This window comes from Amborella trichopoda, chromosome 8 (genome assembly GCF_054954075.1).
Source record: "Amborella trichopoda isolate Santa Cruz 75 chromosome 8, AtrichopodaSantaCruz75HAP2 v2.0, whole genome shotgun sequence".
Classification (NCBI taxonomy): domain Eukaryota; kingdom Viridiplantae; phylum Streptophyta; class Magnoliopsida; order Amborellales; family Amborellaceae; genus Amborella; species Amborella trichopoda.
Genome location: NC_142343.1, coordinates 20909057 through 20923828, shown reverse-complemented (window position 1 = coordinate 20923828; position 14772 = coordinate 20909057).

Sequence of the window (14772 nt, the reverse complement as noted above, 5' to 3'; positions counted from 1 at the left end):
CCGAGACCATTTATAGGCAGTGGGTTCAGATGGTGAAGGTGGCTCGATGAGGAATGGTTGGTAGAAATGGACTCACTGGGGATTAGGAAGTGGGTATGACTCCCTAGTGATAAAATATTAGGACATGAATGTGACTCCAATGGGGGTAGATAGGTGATGAGGTCTGAACGTTGCCGATGCGCACACGAACGATCCGGCTAGGGAAGGCATTCATAGAGACGCATGCAAAAGGTGTGGGCGCAGTGGCTAAAAGGGTGCACTCGGTGGTGAATACGCTCGACGACAATATATAGAAGTCAGGTGCACTTAGCAACAAAGCACGCATGACAGTGAGCATCAGGGTATGCACGTCGGTAGAGCACACTCGGTTGAATTCGCAGAGGGAACGTGCTCGGCAGCACATGACAAGGGAACGTACTCAGCAGCACTTGACAAGGGAATGCGCTTAGCATCACATGTGGAGAGAGAACACGCTCGATGGCAACATTTGACGAGAGAATGTGCCTAACGGCACATTCGATGAGGAGCGCTCTGAGTAGCGATCATTCGCACTCGGTGGCAACATTCAACGGAGGGCGTGCTCGGCAGTAGCATTTTCGGGCTAGAGGCTAGGCTCGACCTGGCCCGGCCTGTTGTCATTTGGCCTTCTGAACTTGCGTGGCATTTTTATTTTACACGGGGACAATTTTGGGATGCCCCGAGTATAAAAGGGTGTAAAGTCCCATTCACTATTTTTACCTCAAGGTAAAATAGCTAAGAGCTCCTAACAATGGGAGAGGGTTTCCGAGAAGAAGAGGGTGAGATTCCGGCGAAACGACATGAGCTTTTTTGGCTAGGGAAAGAGAGACCAAAGGTTCCGATAGGTCGCAGGCACTTTCCTATCAAAGTGGGAACGTGCCGAGAAAAGAGGGGAAGTTTCGGTAAGGAGTTCCCGGTGGAGTGGATGTCCCGAGAAGAAGGGAGAGAGGCTCAGCAGGATTTTCTGGCTGATTTGGGTATCAGTAGAGGGGTGCGGATGGTTTCAGGCTGAATCTAGTTTGTCGATGTGAGCAAGGAGTTTTCAGGGATGCGAGGGGATTTTTTCGGTGGGTTGCATGTTTCTGGGAGTGACCGAAGGGTCGCAGGAAGCCGAAAGGTTGCAGGTCAGTTGAGGGGTCAGGCAGCCAAAGGGTCACCGGGAAGTCGAGAGGTCGCATGAGAACACGTGGCGAGTGTGCATGTGTAAACACACTTGTTAAATTTTAATCATGCACGGTGGCTAATCGTGCATGGTAGCCAGCGTGCTCGGCAATGGTCATGCACGGCAGTGATCGTACATGACGGTGGTTTTGCACGACAGTGATCATGCACGACGACGAACGCTCGCCACATACCCAATAGTTATTGTGCTTGGCGGTGAGCGTGAATGGCAGTAAACACATGCGGCAGCTTTCGTGCTCGGCAGTGAACACACACGGCAACGTAGCGTGCTTGGCAGCTTGGACCGTCACTCAAAAGGGGAAGCGCTCATATCCGCTGGCAAGACCTTCTGAGAGCATTCCTTCGATTATAAACTTTTTGAGGGTCGGGGACTTTGGAACTTGTAACTTTATTGATGATAACTCAGTTAGGCGAATCCTGTCTGGCTCGCAGAGTCTGTTGAAAGCCAAGTCCTCTAGCACAATTGTGAACTCCATGTTGTTCTATGGAAGGGCACTTACCCCAATCAAGGTATGTTCTCCACCATAGGCCAGTTCCTTTCCAGAGAAGTCTGCTATGTATGTTTGATATACTCGATCTAAACCCTTCTTCGTCCCTCTGATGCCAGAACAACACTGGTGATCAATTGCACTTTTTTCCTTAAATGCAAGAGCAACACTGATAATCCCTCACATTTCATAGAGTTGAATTTTGAGATTTCACACTTGTAATGAAACGTTGTATCTAAAACTTGTCGCTACTTTTAATGGAAAGTCTTGCTTGTTTACACTGATTGTATCCCCTTCTCTTTCATGTCATTACCTCTGCAACTTCTATTTCTTTTGGGTGTAGTAAGCCTGCCACACTCCTTCCTCCTCTTTGAGGAAATGTTTTTAAGGTCTCACCTCTACGACCATAGAAGTGGTGTGTTTTTAAAGTCATACACCAAGAATTGAAGGCAAGTTTAGAGTCTTACCTTTGAGACCGTAAGAGTCATGGGTAATGCCTTTTTAGGTAACGTCCGTTGATAAGGGGCATCGTATCCTTGCCATCAGGATGAGTTAATATATAACCTCCATTTGGTGATACCATTTTTATTACATAAGGGCCCTTCCGCTTGGGTTCAAACTTTCCTGTGCGTCGGCCATGCATGACAATCAGCCTTTTTACTGCCAGAACCAAGTCACCACATGTGAATGATCGAACATTAACTAACTTGTCGAAAGCCCTCTTCATCCTCCCTTGGTGGAGTTCAAGGTTCTGTTGAGCTTCTAGCCTCTTCTCATCAAGTGCATCTAATTCTTGATAACGTAACTTGACCTGTTCTTCATTTGTCATATCATGATGTGCAATGTTGTGGATCTATGGAAGTTGGATTTCAAGGGATAACACTGCTTCACTCCCGTAAACTAAAGAATAGGGAGTAGAATCGGTGGCACTCCGAGTTGTAGTGTGATAAGCCCATAAAGCTTTGGGAAGTATTTCATGCTAATTTTTCCTCGTTTTTTACACTGATTTTCTCATAACACTACAAAGGGTCTTGTTGAAGGCTTTGGCTAAGCCATTTGCTCTAGGATGGTACATAGTAGAGTACTTCCACTCAAAACCAAATTGATTAGCCAAGCGGTTAATATGCTGGCTCCTGAACTGAGTCCATTGTCTGATATGATTCGATCAGGCAAACCAAATTGCTAAATGATGTGATGTCACACAAAGTTTGCTACTGATTCTCCGGGGACATGTTTAAGTGGGATTGCTTCAGCCCATTTGTAGAAGTAATGCTTAGCGACTAAGATGAAGGTATGACCCAATGCCGAGGGAGGATCGATGGGTCCGCCAATATCCATACCCCATTGTGAGAAGGGCCAAGACATCACTGTAGGATGCAAAGGCTCTGGCGGCTACTGAATGAGGTTTGAATGTATCTGACACCCTTGACACCTCTTGGCATAGGATATTGAATCTACAAACATTGATGGAAAATAATACCCCACCTGTGAATCCTTTCATAGAGTTTAGGACCAGACTGATGAAGGCCACAGATTCCGACATGTACTTCTTCCAGTACTTGTTTCACCCCTTTTGTGTCGACGCGTCGAAGGAGGATGTCGTCGAAGGATCGTTGAAAGAGAATATCTCCATCCAGAAGCATGTATTTTGTGGCCATTCTTCGTATACTGTTGCGCTTAACGCGATTGTCAGGGAATCGACCATGCTTAATAAAGTCGATTATGGGCTCCCTCCAATCTTCAACTTATTCAATCTCGACACACATTGGATCGGAGATCTCTTCTTCATGTCTTTCGTACTTATCATTTTGGTTTCTTTGCCTTCTTTTCAGCTTTGAGAGCATCCTTAGCAGTGAGAAGTGCCCCAAATGGATGAGGAGAGCATTCTGGGAAGATAATCCTTTCATCATCCCCATCTAACTCTCTAACCAGCTCAATGTGCCTCCACTTTGCTACCCATATAGGCAAAGATTCCTTCAAGGAGATGTGAATAGTGACACCGAGCTTGGCAAGGGCATCGGCCTGGGAATTTAACCTTCTAGGGATGTGCCCTAAGGAAAAATCATCGAGGTTTACCATCAAAGTTTTCGCAGTGTCATGATAGCGCTTGAGACTTTCTTTCCTCACATCATATATTCATTTGAGTTGACGTATTATTAGCTCAAAGTCGTCAAAAATGGCTAACCACTCCAGTTCTAGATTTAAGGCAACCTCAAGCTCTATTACGAGGGCCTGATACTCAACCTCATTATGCGAGTCAGCTTTTGCGAGGTAGAAGGACAGGGGAATGATGCCATCTTGTGGGGTCAAGAACACTATTCCAGCACCACCTCGTTCAGACTGAAAGGCCTCGTCAAAGTACATCTTCCAATCATAAAGTGGCTCAGTGCAAAACACTTCCTCATTGAGGAGATCACTTGACATGGATGATTCCGCCGGTACGGGGTGGGCTTGACCCTTGACGGATTTTTGCGGCACGTACTTGATGTCGAACTCCATTAATAATAGCGCCCATTTAGCTAAGCATCCTAAGAGGCAAGGGTGCGTCATGAGGAACTTGATGGGGTCAGCTTTCCTGCAGCTCATGACCGAGGAGAAAATGATGAAGCTTTTGGACCGCGAAGATTAAAGCCAGTCATATATTCTCCATTGGTGGGTAAATCTTCTCAGCCCCTTGCATGCTGCGGCTGAGGTAATATAGAGCGACTTCTTTTCCTCCCTCATTATTTTGTGCTAGGAGCACACCGAGCAACTCATCGAGGACGGTCATGTATAGAATGAGGGGCCTTCTTAACACTGACATGGAGAGTACCGGGGGTTGTAACAAATACTCCTTGATGTCATCCAAGGCAGCCTGACATACCTCGTCCCATATGAAAGGAGATTTCTTCTTCAACAGGTGTGTAAAAGGCTTACAGCGACCTAAGAGATTGGAAATGAAGCTTTTCGACCACCGTCTCAAGGTCATGCATGTGATCCTCCTCCTTTTTTATTTCACTACCAAATCATCCACGTAACATACTACCTCTTTATGGAGCATACCTTTGAAAATGGTTGTCATTGTTCGTTGATAGGTGGCACCTGCATTCTTCAACCCAAACAGCATCATTACATAGTAGAAGACCCCTTTGGGAGTCAAGAAGGCAGTGGCCTCCTTGTCCTCTGGTGCCATCCTTATCTGATTATACCCTGAATATCCATCCATGAAGGAGAAAATCGGGTAATGGGCAATGGAATCAACAAGCATTTCTGTGAAAGGCAATGGGAAGTCGTCCTTTAGACATGCGACGTTCAAGTCACGAAAGTCAATACAGACCCTGATTTGCCCGTTCTTCTTCTTAACTACCACAACATTGGTGAGCCATTTCGGGTATTTGACTTCCGGAATAAAACCTGCTTACTTGAGCTTAGTTACCTCAGCATTTATCTGCATTTCAAGATCAAGCCGGAACCTTCTTGATTTCTGCTTCACAGGCTTGAAAGATGGGTCCATGCCGAGCCGATGTACTGTGACTTGAGGGTCAAGATTGGGCATCTTACGATAGTGCCAGGAGAAGATGTCTCGATTCGCCTGTAGGAAGGTAACATAATGCTCTTTTCCATCTGGCGACATGTTAGTCGAAATAAAACTTGGCCTTGAGTCATTCTCATTACCCAAGTTTATTTCCTCGAGATCGTTAGCCGTGGCTTGTCCACCTTCTTCTCACTCCTCAAGGGCTTCTTGAACTTCCACTTCGTCATCACTCCGTAATCTAGAGGATCCTTTGTTGACTTCAAATGCCTCAACCTCAGAGTTTGTAGGTACCCACGCTCTTAACATTTCTGCCTCAAATTGGGCATTGACAGTGTAGAGAATGGCAGCCACTTCTTCTTCTTGTTTGCTTGAGGATGTGTCAGTTTCAAGGAGAGAGAGTGGATATGATTGAGACATCGAATTTTGAAGCTCATGTATCGGCTGAGAAAAACTGGGCGCAGGGAACATTAGAGGAAGATCATGAGATTCGGTGGTCATAGACACACCCATTGCATCATTCATGTTTTTGTGATCACCATTTCCATATGCTTCTGGATCCGCCACGGGTCTTGGTGAGGCAAAAGGTTGTGAGGTCGGTTTTTGGGGTATCGGATGTCTTTGTTGTACAACCAGTGTGGATTGGAGAGTTTGTGAGGGTTGAGTAGGTAAGGATTGTGCCACTGGACTTGGTGTCAACTAGCTAGTTCTAGCAGAGTCTGGTGTGGTCTGGTTGGATTGGGTAATAGGGGTAGGTGTTGGTAAAATAGAGGTTGATGGACGTTTAGGTCTTGGAGATGGTTCGGCATATGGAACCAATGGTGATCTTGGAAACTTAAGGAGTGGTGGATTGGTCAATGTGTCTGGGTAAGGGATGAGTGGCGGACCAGGGTACTTCAAAGCTTCGGCTTCTGCACAGGTGGTTGTAACTTCTTTCCTGACCTGAGACTTATTGGGTCCATGTTGGTCACTGCTTCAGAGATCTGCACCATGTGGCATGCATCATGAGAATAGAAGCTCTGCCCTCTCGAATATCTCATCCTTTGCTCGAAGTCGGGCTCAGGGGACCATTGAGGTTTCTTGACTTTGTGATTCTTGTACCGCTTGGGAAGCCCTTCGATAGTGGGAGGAGGCTTTACATTGGCTCTAGATGCCAAGGCATAAGCCACTGTCAGGAAGGCAGCTGCTTGGGCCACCGTCTTTTTCACTTACCTCCGATGTCGTCTGCTAGTGTTGCAACTTTTCAGCTCTTTATCAAGAGCCTCAAAGTCTGGGCATTCGCGTGTTGAACTTACAGAAGATGTGTTGAAAGAAGAAGGGTTAGAAGAGTCTGGGATAGAAGAAGGGGGGGAGATTTTAAGATCGTCACTCAGATTGGACCAATCTGGGTAGCTTTTAGCATCATCACCAGAATTGGACATGTGTAGGGAATCTTTTAAGTCTTCACCCTGATTTGACCGCTGAGGGGTGCTTTTAATGTCGTCACCCTTATCGGACGTATTGGGAACCTAAGCATAGGAAGACTCAAGGATGTCTTTTTTACTAGATTGTGGGTTTAGATCAGTACAAGGGACCTGCTTAGGGAAGAAATCCTACAGGATTGGCAACGGAGGAACGGGCTTGAGGAACGCGACCTCAGTCTGGGCTTAAGGGAGTTTCCTCTTTCGACGAGAGGCTCTTGGTGCTCATCTCCTTCTATCATTTTTTGGAATGGGAGCAGGCGGACCAGCTTGATGAGGCTCAGCGGTCAGCCTTGCTTGGCGAACGGCCTCACTCTTCATGGATTTTATCCTGCTTTGTCCTCAATAGATCTACCATGGCTGGAAAGTCGAGGGTTCGTCAGAGTCAGAAGACTTGGGCAGCGTGTTATCACAGGGGATTTGCGTCTGGGCAACCTCCTGTGTTGACTGTTCAGTGGGTTGAACATGATCCTTTGAGATAGAGAGGACAGAGAGTCCTCCTCGTACTTTCTCTGACATTATAGATTGAAATCCAAAGCACCCTCCTAAGTCATGACCTCGGATCTGGTGATATGGGCACCAGAGGTTCTCAGTCCCTTGAGCAAGGTGCCAAGGCTATCTTGATGGCTTTGGTGTGATGAGCCTGAATTGTAGCATCATGCAAAATAACGCTTGAAGAAGATCCGGTGGTAGTTCATCAAGCCAATATACTTGACCGACTTCTTCTTGAACTGTCACTATGTGAGACGCTTCAACTGCCCCAAATTCCTTCTTGAGGTTATCGAGCTGTATCTGCCCCTTTTGAATTAAAGCCTCGATATGATCCTTGAGGGTGATGCAATCCTGAACAAGATGTTCCAACATCCTATGATATGCACAATACCTCTTGTGGGTGGCGAAGTCAACATCTTCTGGCCTTTTCACCTCAGGTCGGGTGATCATCTGTTGCTTGATCAACATTTGGAGTAAAGTCGGGACCCACTCTGGATCGAAGCTGTAGACTTTCTTTTTCTGCTCCTCCTAGTAATCCTTTCCATAGATATTATGAGGTGGAGGCACCTTATTGTAGGACATGGACTTCTGTTGGCTTGCCTGAGGTGTCCCCTAAGCATTTAGAGGATTCACCCCCTTAAAGAAATCCAGAGTTTGAGGCGAAGCTTTCTTGGGTTCTGATACAATGACAGCAACACTGATAACCCATTTCTGTTGATTGCCCCGAGAATTGATGCAACTATTATTTAAACTTCGATTATTTTCCCCACTTGATGCTGAGTTTTGAAGCTTGCCATGATGTTTAAGGAGACTCTCTATTCAGACTGCTTTGGAGATTAGCTCCAATATAGAGGTCGGGTTTGATGCTTCAACATGCAGGGAGATTTTCAGCCCCATGTTGCACACACATGTTTGGACCGCGTCAATTTCAGGCATGGGGGTAGCTTGATACGCAACTAAATCTCTCCATCTTGCTATGAACTGATTGATTGGCTCATCTGGGTTTTGGGTCAATGTGAGAAGCTCGATAGTCTGGACTTCTCTTTCAACCTCATAGAAAAGCTTGTAAAACAATTGCTCCATTTCCTCTCAGGTCTGCACTGAGTTTGGTGGAAGTCTAACATATCACTTGAATGCTGACTCGTCAAGGGTTTCAACAAGCTGACAGAGAAGAAGTCTCCCATTAGCTACCGTCTCTTGACATGCCGAATAGAAGTGGGCAATATGCTGGTGAGGCGAACTCGTGCAGTTGAAGAGTGGGAGTTTCCCCTTCTTGTAATTAGGGGGAAATGGGAGTTGGTCGATATAAGCTAGGTAAGGCTTCTGATAAAGGTTTGTAGCTTGTACACCCAGAATCTGTCTTCTTTGCAAACTACGGGTGACCATGGCATCAATGTCGGTTTGAGAGACCTGTGGGGAGGAGGAATGGTCATGGGCAAGAGATGACTGCCTCAGGACCAGATTAGACGAATGAGGAGAATTGGTTTCCTGGTGCGATGAGTTCCCAGGAGGTCGGGTACTTTCCATCAGGTCAATCTTCTTCATCATCTTACGAATCATGTCCTCGAACTGATTCATGCGATCTTCTTGATCGTCATTAGGCTCATCGATGACCATCACGCTAAAAGTTTCTTTCGAGAGTTTGATCCCTTGGATTGCTGAGGTTTAGCGCATACGCTGGACTGGATGCGGCAAGTCGGTCAGTAAGGGTTCAACATGCCCTGACTGAGCTCGAGCCTTATACGCTGACCTGGTCAAGACCGGTTCGCGACGGTCTTGGGACCGCAAGTGCTGTACAATTAGTTCACCTCACATGATGTTAACAACCGTGCGGGCTTCCTCCATCTCATGATTCCCAGGAGGTCGGGTACTTTCCATCAAGTCAATCTTTTCCATCATCTTATGAATCATGTCCTCGAACAGATTCATGCGGTCTTCTTGATCATCGTTGAACTCATTGACGACCATCACACTAACAGTTTCTTCCAAGAGATTGATCCCTTAGATTGCTGAGGTCTAGCTCATACGCTGGATTGGATGTGGCAATTCGATCAGTAAGGGTTCAACATGCCCTGACTGAGCTTGAGCCTTGTACACTGACCTGGTCAGGACCGGTTTGAGACAGTCTTGGGACCGCAAGTGTTGTACGATTGGGTCATCTCCCACGATGTTAACAACCGTGCGGGCTTTCTCCATCTCACGGTTCCTAAGAGGTCGGGTACTTTCCATCAGGTCAATCGTCTCCATCATCTTATGAATCATGTCCTCGAACCTATTCATGTGGTCTTCTTGATCGTCATTGGGCTCATCGACGACCATTACGCTAACAGTTTCTTCAGAGAGATTGATCCCTTGGATTGCCGAGGTCTAGCGCATACGCTGGACTGGATGCGGCAAGTCTGTCAGTAAGGGTTCAACATGCCCCGACTGAGCTTGAGCCTTGTACACTAACCTAGTCAGGACGGGTTCGCAATGGTCTAGGGACCGCAAGTGTTGTATGATTGGGTCATCTCCCACGACGTTAACAACTGTGCGGGCTTCCTCCATCTCAAGCTCTGCTGCAGCCTGTAGTGGATGAAAGGGGCTCTCGACCAAGGGATCAACGGAATTACTTGCCCCATGTGTCTTGACTTCTTCTGTTGGGACTATTCGTAGGCCTTGGGCATGTTTGGCTCTCAAGTTCTGTTGTACTTCCTTCCAGAACTGAGATTAGGATAGTGATTGTGAAAGGTCCGCTTTCTTCACACATGATCGAGCCGTCTCCATGAGATGTGACAAGGAATGTCGGTTAGAAACAGTGGTCAATTTAGGCTTCTGCCTTGGCTTAGGGAGAGACAGAGAATGGAAGACCTCGTCACCTAAGGGAGCCTTGGCCCGAGCGCTTTTGCGGGCACCGAAGATAGGGCTGGTCTGAAAAGGGTATCTCAAGATGGTACTCTTGGGGAAGGCCTTTGAGTACCAGGTCTTGAGCGGTTCGTCGGGAGAAGAAGGGACGAATGGGGGAGGAGTCAACTGCCAATGGCCCTTCGGTCAGGAGCTTTGAGTTGTCCGTGGGGGTGACACTTGTGTGCCACTTGCAGAAGGGTTTCGGGTGACTTGAGGGTCAACCAGAGCTCGCGCAATGAGTCGAACCTTAGGAGGCCGAGGATTGCAAGCATGTGTTTGTGAGGGAGTGGCCTTGTGACCACCCCTCACAGAGTGAGAAGGCATGTGCTGAGCGGGACGACGAGGGGGTTGTCTCTCTTGTACTTGGCTAAGCACAATCAAAGGGCTGCCCAATTAGAGGGCTACCCCGATTAGTGCGATACGTATGCATCAGGTATACGGGGCTAGGTTCAAGAAGATTTGAGCCTGAACAATGTTTCAGGGCAGCCTGAAGGTTGCCCCGAAGTGCGGCTCTAGTGGGTGAACCACGAGCCCTGATGCATGGGTGGGAGGCAACGACCTTAGGACCTCCTCTTCCGTGTGTCGAGCCTCTTTTTACAGGGGCCTGATGTGGTAGAACATGGGGGGCCTTTTGGCGATCCACAAGAGCATTGGCAGCTGGACTGCCTTGCGTAAGAAGGGAAGGGGGTGCCTTTCGGCTGCCCCAAGCAGTAGGACCGGCAAGTGATTTGCCGGTAACAAGGTACATGCTATGAGCAATGGCTGGTGCACCACCCATGTAAGGTGCTTTGGTGGAGGGTCCACTAAGGCTAGGAGTTTGGGAGCGAGGGACTTCCAGGTCCCTCCTCGCACCAACCCAGGTCAAGACCTAGGACATAGGTTCAACGCTCAAAAGAAAGGTCGGGAACGAGGTTTGTGGAACGTGTTCTCGAAGCGAGCTCACGGGTGTGGTGATCAGAAAATCCCCTACTCAGATGAAACGGTTAAGCAAACTTGAAGACATGTGTGTGTAAAGTGAACATGAAACAGAAGAAAGACAAGCCAAACAAGGATGATCCCAAGTAGTGTCGCCTAGCTGGTTAGATGCCACAATCTCACCCTCAGGTCGTGATGACTTGGTGGCGTGGCTCTGGGTTCCCAGGACCTGAAACCTCTCTCTCGTGAACAGTGTCGGGAAGACATGGGCAGAAATACCAACCGATGAAAGAGGAATTAAAGTGTGAGGCGGGACTTACCACACCTGGGTTCGTGACGCACTTGAGCTAACTCGCATGGGCACCCTCTTAGATCACGTAGGAATACCCCTAGGGCTTACGACCTGTTCGAAATCACCTCTTTTGACCTATTTTTTCTTCTCCTACAGTCATACACACACATTAGAATACAATACAAGTGGGTTTGAGGATCCCACCTTGTCATAAAGTGAGCGCACACGTGCATGTGTACTCAAAAGAGAATGAAAGAATTAACATAATAAAGTCTGTGTCAATTCGGCAGCCTCACGGTGTCTCCTTGACAAGGGACTCTTAGTACATATGTTATATTGAGGGGAAAGAGAAGAGTGGTTAACTCGAGAAAGAATGTCAAAGAGAAGGGAATTTTTAGAGGGAAGATAAAGAAAGAAAGGGAGGGTAAGGAGAGAAAAAGAGACGAAGTGGAAGAGAGAATAGGGGTGAAAAAGTTTGATCGGGTGGCTAGGCTGGCATAGTGGCAAGACTAGCACAACGGCTGGTTTGGCACGGCAACTAGACGAGCATGGTGACTCAGACCAGTACGACGGCTAAACTGCTTAATATAAGATTGGCACAATGGTTGTTCTATCGCAGTGGCTAGTTTGACGAGGCAGCTAAACGAGCATGGTAACTCTGACTGGCACGACAGCTAAACTGCTCAAGCACAAGGCTCAGCCTACCCCTCTGGTCAAGCAAGTAAAGGAGAAAGAGAGAAGAGAGGAGGAGGAGATCATGCTCAGCGGTATGCACTACCATGCAAGTCAGAGAGGAAAGAAAGAAGTGTCACGCTCGGTAGTGTGTGCTGCCCTGGATGACATGAAGGGGAATAAAAGAAGGGGTCCCGCTCGATAGAACTCACTGCCGTGCGTGGCAGAGGGAAGAGAGAAGAGAAAATGGGTCGTGCTCGTCAACATGCGCTGTTGTGCGAGACGAAAGAAAGGGAGTAATGAGAGAAGGTCCCGCTCGGCAATGTTCACTACCGCGCATGACAGAAGAGAGAAAGAAGAGAGAGAAGGCCACGCCCGACAATGTTCATTGTTGTGCATGATAGAAGAGAAAAAGAAAGGAAAGAAAAGAACCAAAAGAGAGAGAAAAGAAAGAAGAAGTGAGAGAAAGGAAATATGGAGAGGAAGAAGAGAAAGAAGATGAGAGAAAAGGGAAGGAAGAAGAAGGAGAATAGGAAAGAAGAGAGAAAAAAAGAAAGAAGAAGAAAGAGAAAGGAAAGAAGAGAGAGGAGAGAGAAGGTCACTCTCGGTAACGTGAACTGTCATGCGAGACAGGATGAAGAGAGGGAAGAAAGAGAGAGAAAGAAGATAAAGAAGAGGGAATATCACATTCGACGGTGTGCACTATCGTACAAAACAGAGAGAAGAGAGGGAAGAAAGAAAGAAGAGGAGAAGAGAGAAGATCAAGCTCGGCAGTATGCACTGTCGTGAGAGATAGAGGAGAGAAAGAAGAAAGAGAGAAAGACAGAAGAGAGAGGAGAGAGAAGATCACGCTTGGGAGTGTGCACTACTGTGCAAGACAGAGGAGAGAAAGAAGAAAGAGAGAGAGATAGAAGAGAGAGAAACAAGGTCGCACTCATCAGTGTACATTGCCGTGCGAGACAGAGGAGAGAAAGAAGACCGCGCTCTGCAGTGTGCACTGCCGTGCGAGATAGAGGAACGAAGAAGAAAGAGAAAGAGAAATAAGATCACGCTCGACAATGTGCACAGGAGCGCGAGACAGAGGAGAGAAAGAAGAAAGAGAGGGAGAAAGATGAGAGAGAAAGAATATCAAACTCGGCAGTGTGCACTGCCATGCGAGACAAAGGAGAGAAAGAATAAAGTGAGAGAAAAAGAAGAACGTGCTCGGCAGTATGCACTGTCATACGAGACAAATGAGAGAAAGAAGAGAGAGAAAGAAGATCGCGCTCTGTAATGTGCACTACCGTGCGAGATAGAAGAAAGAGAAAGGGAAAGAGAAATAAGAGAGAGAAAGAAAACAGAGAAAAAAGAGAGAAAGAAGAGAGAAAGAAGGGAGAGAGAGAGACAGAGAGAAAGAGAGAGGAGAGAAGGAGAGAACCGAGAAGGAAAGAGAGGAGAGAGGAGGAGAGAGAGAGAAGAAGAGAGGAGAGAGAAAATTACCTAGGGGTACTCGTCCAATTTTTTTCTCTTCTTTCTCTCTCTTTCTCCAAGCCATGACCCAAAACTCAAGCAAAAAGCACTTTTTTATTGATGGGAGAAGGCTCTTTTACATGTAGATGATACAAATATGAGCGTACAATTAATTTTTAACCTAATTGTTGAAAATTAGGCATTAAAATAATTAAAGAAAATCTAAAAAAGGGGGAAAATGATAATTTTGCCCCTACACCAACAATTTGTGTAATTTCAAATCAGTCCCTATAATGGCCGTTCAATCGTACGAACTTTCTATAGCTGATTCAGGGCTTTTTCAGTCACCATCCAGTTGAAAGTTTACTGTTTTATTGATGAGCTCAAGAAAATGATCATTTTAGTACCAATTTCGGGCCATGGATTTGAGTTTTGAACCATGATCATGACATGGCAAAACATGGAAAATGTGCAATCTTAATTTTGAGATTCAGCGTATTGCTAAGTGTTTTTTGTTGATTTCTTTATTGTAGCATGACAGACAAGTTGCCACGATCATTCTGCAAAAAGAACTGCTCAATTTGAAGCCCGGATTTCGGTGGCTGGAATTGCAACAACTTCGAACTCATTGTGGATCAAATCTAACCGTCCATCACGTACGAGGTTTAACTCAAATGAAGCCTCTGACCTTGTCCTCGTAATGGGTCTGGTTTGAGGTCGATCCAACATGCAGGCCCCTTAATATGGCCATTCGATCGAGGAGAGGTATTGCTGGCAATTTTCTGCTACTTTTGAAAGTATTCCGACAAACTTCTCTCTTCGATTTCTCCTGGCTCGAGCCATGTTATCATGCGTGTCATATATCAAATCGACCAGGTCGTTGAGACGACCATGCTCCTAAAATTTGGGCTCGATCCGACCCCGGATGAGGAAGATACTGCCATGTGAAGTTTGCCCCTAAAATTGAAAACCACAGTTTCCATTAATGGAAACTGGTTCACTAAGGGTGCACCGTAATAATGTACGGCTTACCCATTTGGGGTAATGTGGCCATAAGGTGCTCTAGAAGCTTCGGAATGCTTCAAAAATTAGTACCCAAGGGTTTTCGACCATTTTAAATCCAATGACGATGGTCTGAAGACCATTTGACACTCTGATAATGGTGCTATAGTTTAAAGCCCATTTCTGGCATGATAGAGGCAAGATTTCCCGAAACTGTTTTGTCATCTGTACTGCCTTAAACTCGTCGGATTGCGACGAAACATGGCAGGTGTTCTTAGGAGACCTTTAGCCATATTCTTGCACGTTCTCAATCCATTCTGAGATAGACGAAAATTCCATTTCCGAATCAGGGCTTATTGACCTAGGGTTTCTGTAGTCCACATGCATTTTGATACCTGCGGACCT